This window comes from Narcine bancroftii, chromosome 7, assembly GCF_036971445.1.
Source record: "Narcine bancroftii isolate sNarBan1 chromosome 7, sNarBan1.hap1, whole genome shotgun sequence".
In the NCBI taxonomy this organism is placed as follows: Eukaryota; Metazoa; Chordata; class Chondrichthyes; order Torpediniformes; family Narcinidae; genus Narcine; species Narcine bancroftii.
In genome coordinates, this window is record NC_091475.1 from 175,041,541 (window position 1) to 175,062,023 (window position 20,483).

The 20,483-nt window shown below is 42.6% G+C and overlaps 1 protein-coding gene across 4 annotated transcripts in view; it reads left to right on the forward strand.

Annotated features, from left to right (window-relative positions):
- Positions 1-655: 655 nt before the first annotated feature.
- The window catches only part of sgcg (sarcoglycan, gamma), a 527,276-nt gene continuing 507,448 nt past the window's right edge, over positions 656-20,483 (forward strand). For 3 of the 4 annotated variants that reach the window (XM_069891401.1, XM_069891398.1, XM_069891400.1), the window contains exon 1: positions 656-809. The gene's annotated coding sequence lies outside the window, so the exon portion shown is untranslated. The remainder of the gene's footprint in view (positions 810-20,483) is intronic. The other variant, XM_069891403.1, reaches the window with a different exon arrangement.

Sequence of the window (20,483 nt, forward strand, 5' to 3'; positions counted from 1 at the left end):
ATGCAACTGCCAGACTTTTTAACCTCAGGTATTCTACCGCTCACACAGTGCAGTTCAGTCAGGAATCAGCAAGGATTATTAGTTGGTTTCCTGTTCCCAATGTTATTGTCAGTTCGTAAAATTGAGAAAGATGATTTGGCCAACCTCGAGTGAAAATATGTTTGCATCATTTTGCTTTATCTATAGTCGCGTGCTTCAAGGGTAGAATTTTTAAAACAACAACTTAGCCCCCACCATTTCAGGGGCTTTGGTTGGATACATCTCAAGTCCTTCGGAAGACGCCATCAGACGAAGAACCCGACGCGGGAAGCCCATTCTCGGGCAACACCATCGGCGGCAGCCCCGCGTGTCCCGGGAATCCGAGCGATGACGCCTCCTCGCGAGGAGAGGAACTCCAAACCCCAGACAGAGCGCAGGCGCTGCCAAGCCGGGAGAGGGGATCCTTTCACGAGGGAGGGACTGTCCGGGCTGCATCCTGAACGCTGCTCTCCCAACAATGTTTGGTTTGCGCCCGAGAGAAAAGGAACGAGAGCTTATTGCTGCTGAGGGAGATTTCCTGTCACAAATGCACTGAGGCCACGTGTGGCAGAACATCATTGAGAGCTGATTGGCAGATGCAATTTGACAGGGATGTGTGACTATTGCGGAGTATAAATGTTGGCACCGTTCGACAGAAATGAGCATGTTTGCCGCCAGCTCGGCGCCGTGTGAAAAGCGACGAAAATGAGCTGGTCAGGATGTGTCCCTGTCTAACACTGTTGCTCTGCTCTCCCGCGAACAGCTGAAGGTTTCCATTCACCGCAGGTCCGGTAAGGTTATGCTCAATTATCCTTCTTTTGTTATTGATGCTCATTCAAAGCAATATTATTCCACGTAGGGACGTGACAAGCCTGAGTTTTATTCCTTCGCGCCGTGTTTTTAAACGACAGTAAGAGAAACCCTCAGAGGTTTTCCATTAACTCTGGTGAATTAACGTGGACGTGATTTTTGGGGAATGAGATTGATGTGACCTCTAAATAACTTTTAGTTTAAAAGACCGCGACGAAGATTACCTTTGTTAATTTGCTCGGTTGCGTTTGCCCCCTGTTCACACGGCTGTTCCGGGACCCCGGGGTGGGGGGGGGGACTCTGCACCATGACCGAAGCTTGGCAAGGAGACGGCGCCTTCCGCATTTATCCGCCTGCACTTCTGCTAAGTTTTCAAGCCGCTCGAGACTTGGTGCCAATTGAAGGAGACGCCACTCCGAACCAGCGTGTTGGGGCGTCGACGACCTTCCCAATGAAACGTTGAGCGGGACTTGCTCCGAGGGGCGGCTGCACCCGGACGAGAAAGGTTCCCGCCGCGCAAGGCTTGCAGCTCCTGAGGCGGATTTGAACCGCTCCCCTTCCAGCCCGACAGATTTGAACCGCTCCCCTGATCACCAGTGTGAAGTGGACGCGGATTTCAAACTTGGCGAACATGGGACATCCACGATGTGCAGATGCCAGAGCCCGGAGTCCCTCTTCAACACGCCGGGCTTCGTCCATTGAAAAGGAGCAAAAGCGGGTTCCCCATAATAGAAATTGGCCCGGGGTGCAGCGAGAAGACCCGGTTTCACGGCTGTTCATGAGCAGAATGACCGGAGGGATCCGCGCCTTGCAGAGTCCAAGGGACACCTGAGCCCGGAGCAAGTGCCGGCTTCCCTGTCAACCGCGCCGCGGCCGGAGAGTTCAGCAAGTGTCTGCTCATCTTCGCTCTTTCTCCATAGAGCGTCGTTCCCACGGGTCCAGGTTGGTTCCCCGCGGGGTGTCTCCGCCCCACCCCAGGGTCTGCGCTTTCAGGTACAACTTCCTTGATGAGTTTGAGCCCTTTAACGCGGCGGCTCCAAGGGAGGGGGTGTGGTACTTTTGGGGGGGGGGGTAGTACTTTTTTTTGGGGAGGTAGTACTTTTTTTGGGGGGTCGTACTTTTGTGGGGGGTCGTACTCTTTTTGTGGAGGGGGTAGTACTCTTTTTGTGGGGGGGGTAGTACTCTTTTTGTGGGGGGTAGTACTCTTTTTGTGGGGGGTAGTACTCTTTTTGTGGGGGGTAGTACTCTTTTTGTGGGGGGTAGTACTCTTTTTGTGGGGGGTAGTACTCTTTTTGTGGGGGGTAGTACTCTTTTTGTGGGGGGTAGTACTCTTTTTGTGGGGGGTAGTACTCTTTTTGTGGGGGGTAGTACTCTTTTTGTGGGGGGTAGTACTCTTTTTGTGGGGGGTAGTACTCTTTTTGTGGGGGGTAGTACTCTTTTTGTGGGGGGAGTAGTACTCTTTTTGTGGGGGGGGTAGAACTCTTTTTGGGGGGGTAGAACTCTTTTTGGGGGGGTAGAACTCTTTTTGGGGGGGTAGAACTCTTTTTGGGGGGGTAGAACTCTTTTTGGGGGGGTAGAACTCTTTTTTTGGGTGGGGTGTTAAAAGATTGTTCGTTCATCAAAAATGTAGGTGATTTTTTTTCCCCGATCCAACTCTTGATGATGATTGAGCCAGGGGACGTGTATTTGGTGACCATTCCCGCGCTCTGCTGGGGTGGGTGGCCAGTCTGTGGCGGCACCGCCGCTTCGTATTCAAGCCGATCGCCCACATTGTCTCGTCCGAGCAAAGGAACTAATTACCGTTGGAAGCGGTCGATTCTGTGCTGAAAATCCAGTGTGAAATGGCTTTTTTCAATTGAGGAGCAAGACCTTTGCGACCATTGTCCGGCAGTTTGGCCGGAGCCCCCCCTCCCCACCCCTGCGCCGCCGCCGGCGCCGGTCTAATGGTCGGATTTGAGACTTTTACAATGCAGGGGGGACCCTCTCCCGCAACTGTGGGTTCAAAATACTTTTTTTGCCAAAAGACACACCTAACTTCGAGTTTGCATGGGAAAGGGAGTACCTGAAATAAATGTCATGATCGCAAGGGTCGTCAATTGAGACCCTTATTTCCTGGGCTGATTTATAACAACACTCGGGAGCCCGCGGAACCATTCCGGATCAAGACCTTGCCTTTCTGGACAAAATGTATCAGAAAGAGCTTGCTCTACAATTCATGTTGTTTTGAACTGACCAAAGGAAATGTGCAGTGCTCTTCACAGGGGATCATGAAAAGGGAGCAGGTGTGGGCCATTCAGTGCTCCCACCTACAAATCACCGCTGATATATTTTACATCTGAACTCCATTCTCCTTCCTGCTCCCCATGACCTTTGGCACCTTTACTAATCAAGAACCTATCAACCTCTGCTTTAAATATACTCAATGACTTCACTCCCCAGCCACCTGTGGCAACAAGTTCCATAGATTCACCTCAGCTCTTTTCCAAAGTGTCATTCTCTAATTCTGAGGTTGTGCCCTTTGGTCTTGAACTCTTCCACTACTGGAAATTTCTTCTCCACTTCCACCCTCTCTAGCTGATGCAACATTTAGTAGGTTTCCAGGAGATTCCCTCTTGTGGACCAGAGCCACAAATGCCCCTCCTAAGCTCCTTTCATTTTGTGCCTTCTGGGTCTATCTGAAGAAAACTGCTGATTTCCTTTGGTCAGCATAAAGTAATATTAATTATGGATGTGGGTCATTTTCGTAAACCACCTCTGGACCCTCTTCATTTGAGAAACCCATCCTATTATGGGGTCGGACATGGGATCCAAAACTGCTCACATCCCCAAATGTGGTGTGACCAGTGCCTTGTAATATCTCAGTATTAAATCAGTGCTGTATGGCCCTTTATTGCCGTCCTCAAAATTAATGTTAGCATTGCATTTGTGTTCCTTACCACTGACCTTCAAGTCAGCGTTGAGTGAATCTTGCATTAGAACTCCAAGTCCTTTGGACTTGCATTTAGAAAATAGTCTATGCCTTTATTCCTTCTACCAAAGTGTGTGGCCGTTCACTTGTTGCACTGTATACCAGCTGTTCTCTATTCATTTTTCTAAGCTGCCCAAATCCCTCTGCAGACTCCCTGCTTCCTCAACATTATCTGCTCCTTCACCTACCTTCATATCATCTACAAACTTGGCCACAGAACAATCAACTCCATCTAAATCAGGGGTGTCAAACTCAAATTCACGGAGGGCCAAAATTAAAAACTTGGACCAAGTCGAGGGCCGAACTAAATATTTATTGAAAATTTTCAACAACATCTGCATGTTTTCTCTTCTTTCAACATATGTAATGTTAAACTTTTTCTTATTAAAATAAATGTTTAATAATAGTTTTGGATAAACTCTTTCCAGAAGCATTAACAAATGAGAAATAAAATATTCAATAAATAATATTTCTCTATAGAGGATTTGTCAAATGTTACTAGTGTGCTGTCGAATAGTAAAATCTGAGGGCTATTGAGAATGTGGGAGAATAACATTATTCCTGAAACAATCAAATGGGTGACTGATTGTGGGCATGAACTCTAGCAGGGTTATTTGCCATGCACTTTTTCCATTGGTACAGATATCCTTTGATTTACACACTTTAAGTTTTATGACTAATGAGCTTATATCCAGGTGCAGGACCATTTTTAACCAGGAATATATTTATCACTGTGACATGAAACCAATTGGAAGATCGTTTTATCCTGAGATTAAAGTTCATAATCCTTACTCAGGCCTGTGTGCGGGAGGGCGGGGTTTGCGGGCGATCGGGTTGGACAACGACAGTGCGGGGGCATCGGCTCTCGCTGCAGGGCGGCATCTCGGCGGATCAGCGGCCCCATCACCGTGAGTCGCGGGTCGGCCTGTGGCAGGGAGGGAGAGTGGGCAACGGTCCTGGCGAGGTCAGGCCCGAGGCCTCCGGTTCCGGGCGCTGGGAAGCGGCCTTGGCTTCCCCTGACACCGGCCAGGCCCCAAAACCAGAGTCCACGGTGAGACCCTGCAACGTAAACAGAGGAGGAGGGGGCGATTAGCAGGCAGATGCCAATGCATTCTAGGATTTGTTGTATTACTGTGCATGCGCTATACTGCCGCCGCGGCCAGTGGGCCACCTCTAATACATTTTTGAAATGATCTTGCGGACCAAATATAATTATATCCCTCGGGCCAGAGTTTGACATGTGTGCCCTATGCCTTCGGAACTCTGTAATTAGTAAGGGATTGCTTAAGGTGGGATGTGAGTGGGAAGGAAAGGGTGAGAATCACTGCTCTAGACCCAATAGTTACTGAAATATTTTGCTTGAGAAAAATTGTCATTGGCCCATTTCCTTTAGCGTTCTGAAACCGTGCACATGACGAGTCAATGAGGGATGATTAAAGCAGTGGTCTTCAAACTTTTTCTTCCCACCCACAGACCACCTTAAGCAATCCCTTACTAATCACAGAGCACCAATGGCACAGGGACGCGAGTGGAAAGAAAAAGGTTGAGAACTGTTGTATTGTGGTAACTCCACATCTGATTAGGTTCATTGTTAGGCAAGTGGTCAGAGAAGGACCCCCCCACCCCAAGAAAGGCTTAAATCACAGGAACAAAATAAGCTTCCGTCTCACTGCTCCCAATCTTACACACAGTCCTGATGTGGAATGTGGGGTCGCAGCTCCAAGTTCCCCCGAGTTCAGGTGCTGTCTGTGTGGAGTTTGTACACTCTCCCCTTGTCTTGGACCAACAGGTCGGTCGCCTGACGAAGGCACCTGAACCCCCCGTTGAAACGCCGACATCCGGGGCGGTGGAGAAATTGGCTGAGAAGAGCGCGTTGCTCCCACCCCCCTCCCATGGTTGGAGAGGGATTAAGCTGCGATCTCACGGCGCCGGGCTCGTCTCGAACAAAAGGAGTGGGAGGCAGGGTCCGCCGCGCACGGAGCGAGGGGGAAGGCATCGCCAACGAGACATTCGGTCCGGCGTCGCCGCTGAAGCGCAGACCCAGCGAGGATGGTCCCCAACTCCAGCCGTGTCTGTGTGTCCGGGAGCCGGGCGGGCTGAGTGTGGCACTCCGATCCCCGGGATTCGGGACTCTGAGATCCCTCCACACCTCCGGCGTCTTCATTTTCACCTTCAGTGTGCATGCGCTATACTGGCGCAGCGGCCAGCGGGCCAACTCTAATATATATTTAATATGATCTTGCGGGCCAAATATAATTATATCGCGGGCTAAATTTGGCCCGTGGGCCAGAGTTTGACATGTGTGATCTAAATCATTTACAGACCACTCCATCCACTCCTGTGGGACATCACTAGTCATTTGCAGCCAGACAGAAAAGGTCCCCTTTGTTCTCATTTTTCCCTTCCGCCGGTCAGCCAATCCTCCTTTATTTGTCCTTGTACCTTTCCTCTAATGCTATGGGGTTATCTTGTTTAGTATCCTTAAGTGGATCATCCCAAATGTATGGTTAATGTTTATAAAGACAGATTTAGAGCTACAAATATTGATCATCCCCCAGACTGTTCTTCCAAAGATCACTGGAGTTGGGCATGGCTTTGGGTATGAATTTATAGTGGTGCAATGAAGGAACCTCTCGCTCACATCTACAGCCCAATTGTTTCCCTATGTCGGATTTCATCCCAGGAGAAGGATTTGGAGAGTAGACATGGGCAAACCATGTGAGTGGGCAAGAATATTGTACAAGGTGTGAAGTAATCCAATGTAATCACAAATCCAAACAGATTTAAATGAACCACAACATTACTTAATTTCTCACCAGAGACCGAGCTATCATCGTACACAAATCAATAAAGCAAAACTGGAATGATGGCTTTGCTATGTAAATGTTAAGAAGACCAGGCCTATATTGTCGAGAATTTAGGAGAATGAGAAGAGTTCTTGTTTAAATTTTTTAAAATAAATTGTACAGGGCGCAACAGGCTGAAAGCAGGGAGGATGTTTCCCAAGGCTGGAATTGAAGAACCAGGGATCCCTTGAAGTCCTTTTGTAACCTCCACCCTCCTTCATCAAATTACAGGATATAGAAAACATTTTTTATCTTGATTAATCATTCCTGAGAATGAAGAAATATTGATCTGAAACATTAGATTTTTCTCAATAGAAACAGCCTGACTTGCATTTCCAGCATTCTCAGGTTTTTAATTTTTGGGGGTTTTCAACATTTGCAATAGTTTGCCTGTGCATTATTTCTCAAAGGTCTTCCAGCTGTTGTTTTATATTTCCAATGTTATTGAAGAATTGTATTTTCTGGTAATATAAGTAACCCTCTTTGCTAAAAGAGTGATCAAGTGGAAAAAGGGTGCCAACAAAGCACAAATTAAACCAGCAAATTGGTTAAGTGAAGTTTCTTCAAGCATCTAGATAGCTATCAATAATTTGACTCTGCATTTAATTGTCCTTTTGTATATTGTTTGAATGTTGGTTTCCAATGGCCATGATTAGATGTGTTAAGAAAGTGGCGAAGTGAGCATTTACGAAAATTCACTTTCTGATCTTTTTTGGTTGCAAGGCCAGACTGACATGTAGCTGCTATGTCTGATTGTGATAGAAACTGGGGCAGAAAGATCATTAGGAACAGAGTGGTAAATTTTGCAATCTGATTTCGCAGCAATACTGATTCCTTTTGCTTAAAAGCAGGGAATGAAAATGAAGATACAAGAAAGGTTGAAAGCAGCCACTTTAATAAAGGTTCCTTTTATTGTTACATAATGACATATTAAAAATGAGATATACAAGATGTATTTCAAATTTTCTCTGTACTAAGGCAAGCAAAGAGTCACCATAACCATTATCCAGTGCTGCTAACAGTAGGAAAAAGAGAAGCAAAAGAGAGTCCCTTCATAGATGCTGAGTATTTGTGGGTTTGTCTCCAACACTCCCACAGCCACTGCAGCTGCAGACTCCAGCTCAAACCATTGGCAAACCTGAGCTCAAATTCATTGTCCGAGTGTATACATAACCTCATGTACAGCCCTAAGATTCCTTTTTCCTGCAGGCGTGGTAGAATTAGCGCTAATTGGAAGTGCAAATATAAGCTGTACTCAAGATCCAAATCCAATACGATCAGGAAGCCTTCTGATCCCGAGACCCTTCTTCCCCTCAGCACCCAGGTTCTGATACCTGGTTCCTGTGAGCTAGTCTCCAGCTGCCTGCAGCCTGTGTGGGTCCTTCGACCACAGTTCCCGACTGCCTGCAACCTTGCATGTCCTTCAGCTGCTGAGCCTCTTGCATTGTCCTTAGAGTAGTCTCTTGTGCTCCTCCTCAAAGGGAGGTGTTCTCCATTTCTGGGAGCCTGATGCTCCCCTGGAGTCTGCAATCCCTCATGGTATGCTGTCTAGCACAAGTGCAGCCATCTTGGGCTCCAGTCCCATGGTTGGAGGATTTTAAGAAAAACTGCTGGCTCCTTTAACATGTAGTTTAAAGCCTGTCGGGAGCAGTTGACATTTGGACCAGGCGGTAGGACACTGCAGAGCAGCACTGTCTCTGTTCCCCAATTTCATGGGTCCACAACAGCACTGCCATTTTTTGTTTTCAAACATTTTTTAATAATCATTTCAGCTGTAAAGATGAGGAATTGCAGTTAGAGGAACTCCTGTTAGCAAAGCCAACACAGGTATGAATATGATGTGCAAAATGGGTTCCTTAATCTGAAAATGTATGTAATTTCATCTAACAAAATTTTTGAGGTGACTGTGAAATGCTTTTCTTGGTGATCGATATATTGGCTTAGAACATCAGTGATATTAGATCGTATACATATCAAAATAAAAATATTTTTCATGCAATCTTCATTCAATTCCAAAGCTAATATAGTAAATTCAAATTCAGTCTATCTGAATTTCTGATGAGGATTTTAATCCTAGAGTACAGTAGTCCTAGAGACGCTGGCACATAGAAGTCAGACTTTCAGGAAAAAAAAATCATTATGAGCCATTAGGATTTTCTTAAACTATAATCTAGCACATCACTGAAGAGCAAATTCTTTGTTAAGCGGGTCAATGAAAATTGATAAATAATTTCAAGCCATTTCCCAGTTGACCTGCAGCATAAAGTCATCTCAACTTCACACTAATTGGTACTCATTCATCAGTCTTCAAAGAAACCACAAAGATGTAGGAAAAATAGCATCTTGCTGTCAGGCTTCATATTTTTGGACCTGGCTCTGTACAACCTCCAGTTGCTCATTAAACTCATTAAAAAGTTAAATATTGCCATTCAAATAGTTATAACCTTTTTAATGGCTGCTAAAGAAATAGCAAAACAGTAACTTTTATTTGGTAGTACAATGTAGTGTAGTGATGTGCCTTGGCGCTTACTTCGAAAAAGCCTTATCACACAAAATTTAACTGTAAATGGTGGTATAACAATGGATGATGTAATACATTTTGAGAGAAGAGGAGAAATGGTACAGTAAAAGTCTGAAAATCTGGACTTCTGAAACTCCGCTTTTGTGTGCATGCATTAAGTGCCTGAGAATCTGGAAATTCTGAAAAATCTGGGCTAACCCAATCCCTGAGCATTCCAGATTTTAGGACTTCTACTGTAAAAGATTTGTACAAAATGCATTCCAGAGCCTAATGCTGTCATCTGAAGTGAAAACCAAAATTGATGGTTTGAAATCAGGAATTTGCAACAGTTCAGCACAGGTACTTCCCAACTTGCATCCATAATTGGGACCTAAGAGTCAGTTGTATCTCAAAATTGACACAAGTCAGAATTTTTCCCACGCATGTGGAGTACTGAAGTCTTAAAGCAAAAGTCTTAATAAAATCTTTTTAATCATAGATTTGATGATAACTTGATGCTTCCTGAATTGGTCGATCAACCTTGGTGAATCTTTCCACATTCTGATCCATGCTTACCTTGTTAGTCAGGGTTCTAGGGTCCATAGGCTAGGTGCAGCCATCTTGATTCTTGTGTGCACGTGCAAGTCTTTGATTGGCTGGTACACAATGGGTTTGTTCGGTTGGCCCATGTGTGAGAGTCAAGTGCCCTAACGGTATTGAATTTGCACCCTTGACTCGCGCATGCTCAGCTGAACTCCAATAGGCAATCCCACTCTGCATGCGCCAACCAAAGACTCGCGCATGCGTACAAGAATCAAGATGGCCGCTCCCAGCCTATGAAACCTGCAATGCCAACTAACAAGATAAGTACGCACATTTTGGCTCTTGCATGCCCTGTAGCCCTGTTATAGTTGCCAAATACAAAATCTGTGTAAATTTTATATTTTTTCTTTATAATTTAAAAACTTTTTGGTCGTACGTGTGGATGGACGCAAGTCATATAGGTCGGGAGTTGGGGAGTACCTGTATTGCATAATCAGTTGTACAGTAGGTCTTGTACAGTAGGGTTACAGAGATGGAGGATATTTTTAAAAACGGTGAGCTCTTCAAAATGTCGATATTGTTGACGTGAAAACTGATAAAGATCATAAGCAGAGTGGAGAATTAATCAATGGGATGTGTTGTGTGTTGGTTGATGAGCTCGAGTTTATGTTGGGTGGAAATTGAGAGGTTGGCTATAAGATCACTGAACCTAGAAATAATGAAAGCTTGGAAAATGTCCTCAGCACATGAAGTGAGGCAGGATTGCTGCCAGGTAGTGAAGAAGCAAGGAAGATGATCAAATTCAAGTTTGTTTATCATCCAATTGCATAAATACAACCCAAGCAAACGGCATTCTCCAGTCCTCTGAGCAAGATGCAAAACACATTCAGACAAGGAATACACGTGTAGGAAAAATACATGTATAAAAATAAATATTGTTTAATAAATAGTAGAGTCTTGGAAGATTACTGTGGAAGATTTTATTTTAGTCGTTCAACATTCTCACTGCCTGTGGTAAAGAAGCTGTTTCTCATCCAGGTGGTGCTGGCTCTGATCCTCCTGTATCTCTTTCCTGAGGGGAGCAGCTGAAATATATCTGTATGGGGTGCTGGGGTCCTCAATGATTGTGTGTGCCCTCTTCCCAGTAGATCACTTTGATGGAGGGAAGAGAGACACCAGTAATCCTATCTGCTGCTCTTCATGGTCCTGCACATTGTCCTCCAATCCAATTCTCTACAGCAGCCATACCACACTATGATGCAGCTGGCCAGGATGCTCTTGATCAGGCTCCCGTAGAAGATTGACACAATGGTGGCCTGTAGTCCTGTCTGCTTCAGGATTCTCAGGAAGTGCAGTCACTGTTGCACCTTCTTGACAAGCAAGGACACGTTTCCAGGGTGGATTATTGATTAAGTGGATTCTGTGAAACTTTGTGCTCTCTATTTTTTCCATGACAGTTATTAATGTGCAGTGGGCAGCAGTCGACCCTAGTCCTCCTGAAGTCCACAATCGTCTCCTTCATCTTGTATATATTGAGACTTTGGTTATTATTCTCACACCATATCATGAGATTTTCCACCTCTGTAGTGCAATTAATCATTGTGTCCCATGACGCCACCTACTGTCATTTCATCTATAATCTTTACTACTCTGGAGCTGAATCAGGCATTGCACAGTGGGTCTGTAGCATGACCAGGAGCAGGCTGAGCCCTCGGGTGTGCCAATGCTCAGTGTGATGGTGCTTGACGTTCTGCTACTGACCTGGACTGAGGCAGATATATAATCAAGTTCAACCTCATTTCATATCAGCTTAAAAGCTTGTCTTTTACAGTTATGATTTGTGCTGTTTTATTTAACTATTATAGTTTTAAATGTAAATATTCTCAGGAGGTGTGTGATGCTGCTGGCAACAGGTCGCCAGTACCTGGTGTCACCTTGGAAAGATCATGAGAGCAAGACCAAAGAGCTTCTGTGGACTTGAAGGGGAGGCCAAGGAACCATGCCCCAGATAGCACTGATGGGACCGAAAAGGAGAATTGGTAATTTCATGTTTCTGGAAGTCGTCATTTTTGAAGACCTTCATGTTGAGGCAACATGAAAAAGGCAAACCAATGCCCTTATTTTCTAAGAAGTCTGAGGAGATTTGGCATGTTATTAAACATCAAACTTTTACAGGTACATGGAAAAATGTGGTTGGTTTGGGAATACAAATACCCAGAAATGCACAAAAACAACAGAGAGGAACAAATTTAGGCAGGTCTATCATGGCCTCTGACCCTACCCCAATCCATTGAATATGCATGTGGTGCTGCCTCAAGAAGGTGGCCAAGATCATCGGACCCGGTGATCATTCCTGGTCCCAACCTCTTGCTGCTACCTCAGGTGGGGAGGAAAGAGGAACAGAATCCTGAAGACTATAACCTCTAGGTTCAAGAACAGTTTTTTTTTTTCAATCGCTATCTGACTCTCCTCCCCTTACTACCTGAACCATAAACTACTCTATTACCACAAAAAGACTTGTCTGCTCTATTGGAAGGCCACTTTTTTCCCTTGTACTACTCTAACAATGAACATTTATTATCTCTTTTAAATTTATTATCTTTTTATGAATGGTAATTCATTGCAAAAACAAAAATTCAAATAGTATACAAAGTATCTGGTGGCAGAAAGTAAGAATTTCAGTGCATATCTATGTTGTAAATGTGTATAAGTTGGTTGTTTTTGAGGATCCAACTGCGCTGGGTAGGTCACGTCTCCAGGATGGAGGACCATTGCCTTCCCAAGATCGTGTTATATGGCGAGCTCTCCACTGGCCATCGTGTCAGAGGTGCACCAAAGAAGAGGTACAAGGACTGCCTAAAGAAATCTCTTGGTGCCTGCCACATTGACCACCGCCAGTGGGCTGATCTCGCCTCAAACCGTGCATCTTGGTGCCTCACAGTTCGGCGGGCAGCAACCTCCTTTGAAGAAGACCGCAGAGCCCACCTCACTGACAAAAGGCAAAGGAGGAAAAACCCAACACCCAACCTCAACCAACCAATTTTCCCCTGCAACCGCTGCAACCGTGTCTGCCTGTCCTGCATCGGACTTGTCAGCCACAAACAAGCCTGCAGCTGACGTGGACATTTACCCCTCCATAAATCTTCGTCCGCGAAGCCAAGCCAAAGAAAAAAGAATGTGTATAATCGATATACTCTATCATTGTCATATTTTGAATTGTGATCCACTTCTCTGGCATCTAAAATTAACTATTTCAAGTGCAATGTCCTTGGCTTTGATTTTTTTTTGTCTTTTTTTAAAATATATGTCTTCCTCCTTTAGTTTTCTTTCTCTACCTCAAATTAATTCCTTTTAATTCACCCTCCCATACAATCTTTCATCATGTTATTTCCCAATACTTTTCAAAGTTTGTGGAAAAGCTCCCCTGGTTTATCTGGTCATGTGGCCATCTGTTTTCCTTGCAACACTCCCATTCATGCTTTCACAAATTTTATAGGCGGTGTGCATGGGGAATGCACAGGTAAATGCCAAACCATGGCAGACTAACCCAAGGGAACTTCCAACTTAATATAATGTTGGGCAGCATCACTTTTCTGATATTTTTTTTTAAAAAGAAAACTTGAATGAAGTGTAGTTATTGAGAAAGACCTTGTGCATAGCAGGTCCAGCACTCCATGTTATGCTATGACAAATTTCAACTTGTCACCCAGACTCACTAGAAGGTAAATTTCCTAACAGTACATAGCATTGGTTGAATGTTAAATATTCTGCACAGCAAATTAGTATTGCTCGGTGAGATGGGTGAGGCTATTTGCTGGGCAGTTAGGCTGGTACCTGTTCTGGAAACTCAAATGAGTCAGAAAAAAATAATTGTAAGAAACTGGCAGAATAAGTACTCTATAAATGAGTGATTTAATAATTTGACAAGGATCTGTGAGACATGTACTCAGAATATACTGTTAAGTAATGTTTGTTTTGCAAAGACAAGGTAAAGGAAACTGCAGCTCAGTGTAATGCCCTGCATAAATGATCTACTTTGTGAGTCTCTGTCACAAGCATAGAGATGATCTAGTTTTGTATATTTCTTATTTCAGCTTTACTCAACTTTGACTTAATGCTACTGGAGTAGTAACTCTGAGGAAATAAATCTATCCTTGGCAAACTGATAAGTTGTGAAATTGAACTAAATTAGAAAAAAAATGAACACAATAGCTACTAGTTTGCTATTGGCCTTTGGGTTTGGCAGCATATTTGTTTGCTAAATGTAAAATCTCCTAGCCCTCGTGTCACCCAAATCCTGAGTGTTTGCAGTAATTGTCCAGTTTCCATGCTCCTTTCATATTCAGGACTGTTTGTTGCTTGAATCTTAATACCAGGGAGGGGTGAGAATCTCAGGGTAACGAGTAATCAATATTGCCTTTTCATTGATATTCACACCATTAAAAACATTATTTTTAGTTTTTTTTTCATTGACAATACTGACAAAGCCTGTGATTGGTATCTATTCTTAATTGCCCCAAACCAAGGCCTGATCATGTATAGACTGTGTCATTCCCTCCTTGAAGGATTAGTTGGTGAACTAGTGTTTCTGATAATTTAACAATTTCATGATTCTGATTACTAAGGGAAGCTTTTGATTTCATTGCAAATTTATGGTGGAATTTTTAATTTGTATTTATGAATTATTGGTTCAGGATTATAGCTGTTGGTCCAGTAATATCACCACTGTATTTTTAAGTCATAACTAGTAATCTAATCTACTTTTGACAGGGAGAGAGACTCTAGTGTAGAGTAGAGTTGAAATGAGTCCAGGAGGAGGATTTAACTTCATTGCACAAAATCTAGTGGCTAGAATTCTTATTTGATTGTTAACCGATTTGTAATCTTATTTATTCACATCTTTGTTTTGTCAGCATGCAAGCCTATTGGGGACCATGAGAAACTGCTTCAGGGGGTCACTGTGCAAGTTGCTGATGTATGGATAAATATGGGGTCGTGATGGCATTTCTCAGATTTTTTTAAAAATCCTGTCTGTAAACAATGAAGTTTCAGATGCGGGATTTCTTTCTGCAATAAACCTTAGCTGTCAGCCAAAATAGCTCTGTTTTTGCCATTAAATACAAGAATAAACTAAATAAATCACTGTTTTCTCATCTTTTAACCCCCAAAATCAGGACCTGAGAGCTAAGAGCTTTTGATATATTAACCACATCTGCAGTGTGTCCTAACCACATCACAGAAGTGTAAATGTACATGGCACTAAACCAGCTGAAATAGGATGCCATAATGAATTCTGAGCAATCTTGAAGATTAATATTTTCATTGTAGACCGAAGCAGTTTGAAATTTTGATCATCATGGGTATAAATTTTATAACTGACTGAAATGTGTAGATAATTTTCAGCCTTCTATGAAGGAAGTGGGTACAGGAGATGGTGGTAGCACGACAGCGAGGGTTTGTAACAAGGAGCGGGACTAAATGTTCCGAGATCTGAGCTCAAGTTCTATCTTGGCAGCTTTGAAATTTAAATTCAGGTAAAACCTGGAATTGGAATAAAGTACAGTTTTGGCTGTAACTGCTATGCAATGGGATTGTTATAATAGGACGTGTCGTTCCATTAATGCCTTTCAGAGAAAAGAAAACTGACATTGATACTGTACATATGACTGCAGACTTTCAGCAATATGATTCACTCTTATCTGGCCATGGAAACTATTCAGTTGTACACGAGTTTTTTTTTTTTGGAGAGCCTGCATGTTAACTTTTGTGATAAATGCTCAAGGTCTGCTGGGTTGGTCTTGACGTCAACACTTATCAATGTCTCCTAGTTTTTAAAAAGATCCACCATTATATTTTGCTCCTTCAAAGAGGATTACTCCAATTTCTATATTATTAATCCTTTGGGTTGTTCTTTACCATTGATGAGCCTGTTCGGCTCCGAATCATGGGTCCTCTACCGGCATCACCTATGGCTCCTAGAACGCTTCCACCAGCGTTGTCTCCGCTCCATCCTCAAAATTCATTGGAGCGACTTCATCCCTAACATCGAAGTACTCGAGATGGCAGAGGCCGACAGCATCAAGTCCACGCTGCTGAAGATCCAGCTGCGCTGGGTGGGTCACGTCTCCAGAATGGAGGACCATCGCCTTCCCAAGATCGTGTTATATGGCGAGCTCTCCACTGGCCACCGTGACAGAGGTGCACCAAAGAAGAGGTACAAGGACTGCCTAAAGAAATCTCTTGGTGCCTGCCACATTGACCACCGCCAGTGGGCTGTTATCGCCTCAAACCGTAGATCTTGGCGCCTCACAGTTCGGCAGGCAGCAACCTCCTTTGAAGAAGACCGCAGAGCCCACCTCACTGACAAAAGACAAAGGAGGAAAAACCCAACACCCAACCCCAACCAACCAATTTTCCCCTGCAACCACTGCAACCGTGTCTGCCTGTCCCGCATTGGACTTGTCAGCCACAATCGAGCCTGCAGCTGATGTGGACTTTTACCCCCTCCATAAATCTTTGTCTGCGAAGCCAAGCCAAAGAAAGAAAGCATGTCCATATCCCTTGCGTTTTCCTGTATCCCCTTCATAATCCACATTCCTATGTAGCTTTGTAATGACAGCAAACTTGATTATATTACACTTTATGTAGCTTTGTAATGACAGCAAACTTGATTATATTACACTTTATGTAGCTTTGTAATGACAGCAAACTTGATTATATTACACTTTATGTAGCTTTGTAATGACAGCAAACTTGATTATATTACACTTTGTCCTCTGATCCAATAAATACAAATTGTCAATTAAAAGTGTTCCATCACCTACCTCTGTGACATCCAACAAGACACAGGATCACATTGGAAAATTACTATTTTCCTTTTGCTGGTTCCAGATATTAACCAGTCTTCAATCCATCACTATTTCCCCAATGCCATCTACTCTTTGTTTAACAATCACTTGTGTTGCACCTTGAAATTCCAAACACACCATATTCAGAAGGTTTACTCTCATTCATTCTTTTAATTACAGACTCCAATTTCTTGCAGGATTGTCAAATGTGATTTTTCTTTCATAAATCTACATAGATTCTGCTCAATCCTATTATTATCTTGTAAATATCCTGCTACCATTCCATAATGATAGATTTCTGCATTTTCCCTTCATAAAAGCAGCTAAAGTTTAATACTATCAATAAGAAGCCACTTTCTTAATTAGCAACTCATTAATTAGCTTTAAATTTGCTCCACTACTGATGCACAGTGATACTGGCTATCAAATGCACTGCAGTTATTCACCAGGTTATTCTAATCGCAACTCCCAATTTTTGACACCACAATGGAAAAGACCATAAGATGAAAGAGCAGAATTGGGTCATTCAGCCCATCAATCATGGCGGATGTATTTTTCCTCTCAACCCCATTCTCCTGCCTTCTCTTCACAATCTGCAACATCCTTGCTAATCAAAACTTTCAAGTTTATTTTTCATCTGGCTTATTATGTCATATATAATATCTATCTATTTCTCCATAAATCATATAATCAGTTGAACCCCGATTTAACATGAATTTGAATATAACATGATGAGTAATTGGACTCCAGCTTCAGGTTAATGCCAAGAGCGAGAACAGGTGCATGGGGCTCATGGGGACCTGGGGCTGCCACGAACCATGGAGACAGTTTACAAAAAGTTATTTTTTTAATTTCAACTGTAATTACAATGACTTATTGAAACTCCAATTTAGCATGATCCTGCTTTTTTTTCACAATGCAATTTTTTTATTTTGGACCCAACCCATCGTGATATAATGGGGTTCCACTGGGTCTATCGTATGGGGGTCTGTAATATTACCCTCACACACTACCAGGCGAAACAGCATTTCTCCAGACCTTGGTGCACATAATCACATGTACATATTAATTTAAAGATGCAATTTAAAATGAATATTTTTGGATAGTGGATTCTGTTAATCAATCTCATAGCTGCAGGAAGAAGCTATTCCTCAGCCTGGCAGTTTGAATGTTGATGCTCCTTGATGGTAGTGGGTCAAAGGTGGTACTGAATGAATAGGGTCCTCTATAAATCTTTGAGCTCTCTTTTAGCAGTGCACCTCGTCAAAATTGAAAAGGGCGACCCAGTGACCTTCTTGGCTATTTTGATGATCCTCTGTATTGACTTCCAGTCTGACGATTTACAGGCAGTATTTCACAGAACAATGCTGCCAAACAAGAGACTTTCAATTGTGCTCCTATAAAATGGGCCCTTTTCAACCTTTCTTTAACTATACTCAATAACATGGCTTTCACAGCAATGAATTTGACACTTTCTGGCTGAAGAAATTTCTCCTTGCCTCTGTTCTAAAGGGACATCCTTTTATTCTGAGGCTGTCCCACTACTGGAAACATCCTCTCCATTGTCTATCCAGACTTTTAAATATCCTATAGATTTCAATGAAATCACCCCTCATCCTTCTAATCTTTAGTATGTGTAGGCTCCAAGCCATCAAGTGCTCCTCATGTTAAACTTCTCATCCCCAGGATCATTCTGGATCCTTTCAAACACCAGCACATTTTTCCTCTGATCTGGGCTCCATCCTGCTCACAATATTCAAGTATGGTCTGATGAATGCCCTATAAAGCCTCATTATAAAAGGGCAGCTCTTGTCAAAGTCACAGTCCCCACCATCCTGACTTCAAAATATACTGGTGGAAAGAGAAACCGTTTGTTTCAGGTTCCGGGTTCTTCCTCCAAAATGAGAGAAGCAAGTTAATGAGGTAACAGAAAAGGTGAGGGAGGATTGCCCATCATCCTTTCCAATTGATGTTAAGTAGTCTAAATTGTTTTTGCTCTTTTTCAGTTCTGATAAAGGGTTCTAGACTTAAAATATTATCTATTTCTGTTTACATAGATGCTGTTTTTTTTTCCCCAAAATATTCTACTTTCACTTCAGATTGTTAGTTGTTTTGATTTTTATCACCACTCCGATCTCCTCTTAATTTCACAAAATGTGAATACTTCCCTATTCTGTTCTGTATTTGACTATCATTATAGATTAGTTAAGTTCTTCTAAGCAACCTTTCCAGCACTTAAAATCGATTTCTCAAGTATTGAATCTCATTTCGTCAGCTTAGCATTGTCAGTAAAAATGTTTTTATTGCATTATCATTTTTGTCTCATTCATTTTTCAATTAATTTTTTTGAGTTCCGTAAAGGGATACAGCATAGTAATGGGTCCTTCTGGCCCGCAAGCTCGTGTTGCTCAAATGCACCAATTAACCTGCAGACCCTGTATGTTTGAAGGATGGGAGGAAACTCTCGCAGGCACAGAGAGAATGGACAAACTCCTTACAGACAACAGCGGATTTAAGCCGAGATCACTAACTGCTGTTTATTCTTTTTCTTGATATTTTTCTAAATGCTAGTATTGATATTGATTTCAGTGTTTAAACTGGCAGTTTCTGGTTTAGATTCTACTTCCTGCATCATTCTTTAATCTGGTGGCTAGAAGATGAACTGTTGCTTGTACATGATACAGTAAAAAACCATAATCTGGCTCCTATGGGGATCACGGGTGTCTGATATGTGAATTTTCCAGTTGAGTGAGACTCTTCCAATGCTTAACCAAGACACCTGCATTAACAATATAGCACACAGTTTAAAAGTGCAAAATGTAAGGTAATTTTTAAAAAAAATCAGTATTGTAGTCTTTAATTCACTTTAATTGGCTAATTCCCGTAATGTACAAAATTTAAATTTGAACCCGGTCGCTGGTGGTGTTAACAGCATTGCGCTGGCAACCACACTAATCATGCTACTATCATAATTCACTCCCTCCCCATGTGCTAACAACTGGACCAACCTCCACGCAAGCATCCCAGTCAGGCCCTCTGTTCACCTTCCTTTAAATTCAAACCTAGGTCTGGTGCCTCAACAGCCTTGCTGTAGCTGCTACACTAATCGTATCGCCATCATAACTAACCCCACCCCTTTAAGTTTACAGATTAAAGCCTTACCAATATTCTTAATAATAGACTAATAAAAAATAAGGACTCTTGAGTAGGCAGGGAAAAGGAGACACTTTGTGAGTCACCCCAGCAGTGAACGGCATCAGCTGGCTCTTTGTCCTGGGTGCTGCCATTTTATTGAAACACGACTTTATCAAAACTTTGTTCAAACAACTGCTACAGGTTAGGCAAGTCCTGGGTGCTCTGCTAGCTGAATGTTTGCTCCCATTGTCAAGGGGTTGTGTGTTGCTTCGGAGAATATTTACTTCTAGAATTTTTAAATTTTTATTTAAACCTGTATTTAAAACATTATTTTAAAATGTATTTATTTCCTTGACATTTTATTTTAGAAATACTTTTATTGTCAGTAATAAGTTTGTACAGTACAATTATGGAATGTACTAAAGAAAAAAATAGATAAAAGGTCCACAAGAATAATCATACACATGAATTCCCAAACCACAGCCATAATAATAAAGAATGGACATAATAAATTTAAAATGTTCATACCCCTGTCCTTAAACAAGGTTGAAAGTTAAATGTTGATGAAACAAATTGGCTCACTCTGAAGTGGGGCAACATAGTGCCAAAATTTTGTATTAACACTGAACCTAGACCTAGAGATTATGGTAATAGTCCATGAACAGGCCCCATAACACTTGGAATCTAATGTTTGAATCAGTAATTACACATCTATTTTTTTCCAGAATATAAACAGGACATCGTGTCCCTTTGCCATTGTGCATGAATAGATGGGGTATTATCTTTCCACTTAATCAAAATAGCACGTCCGGCCA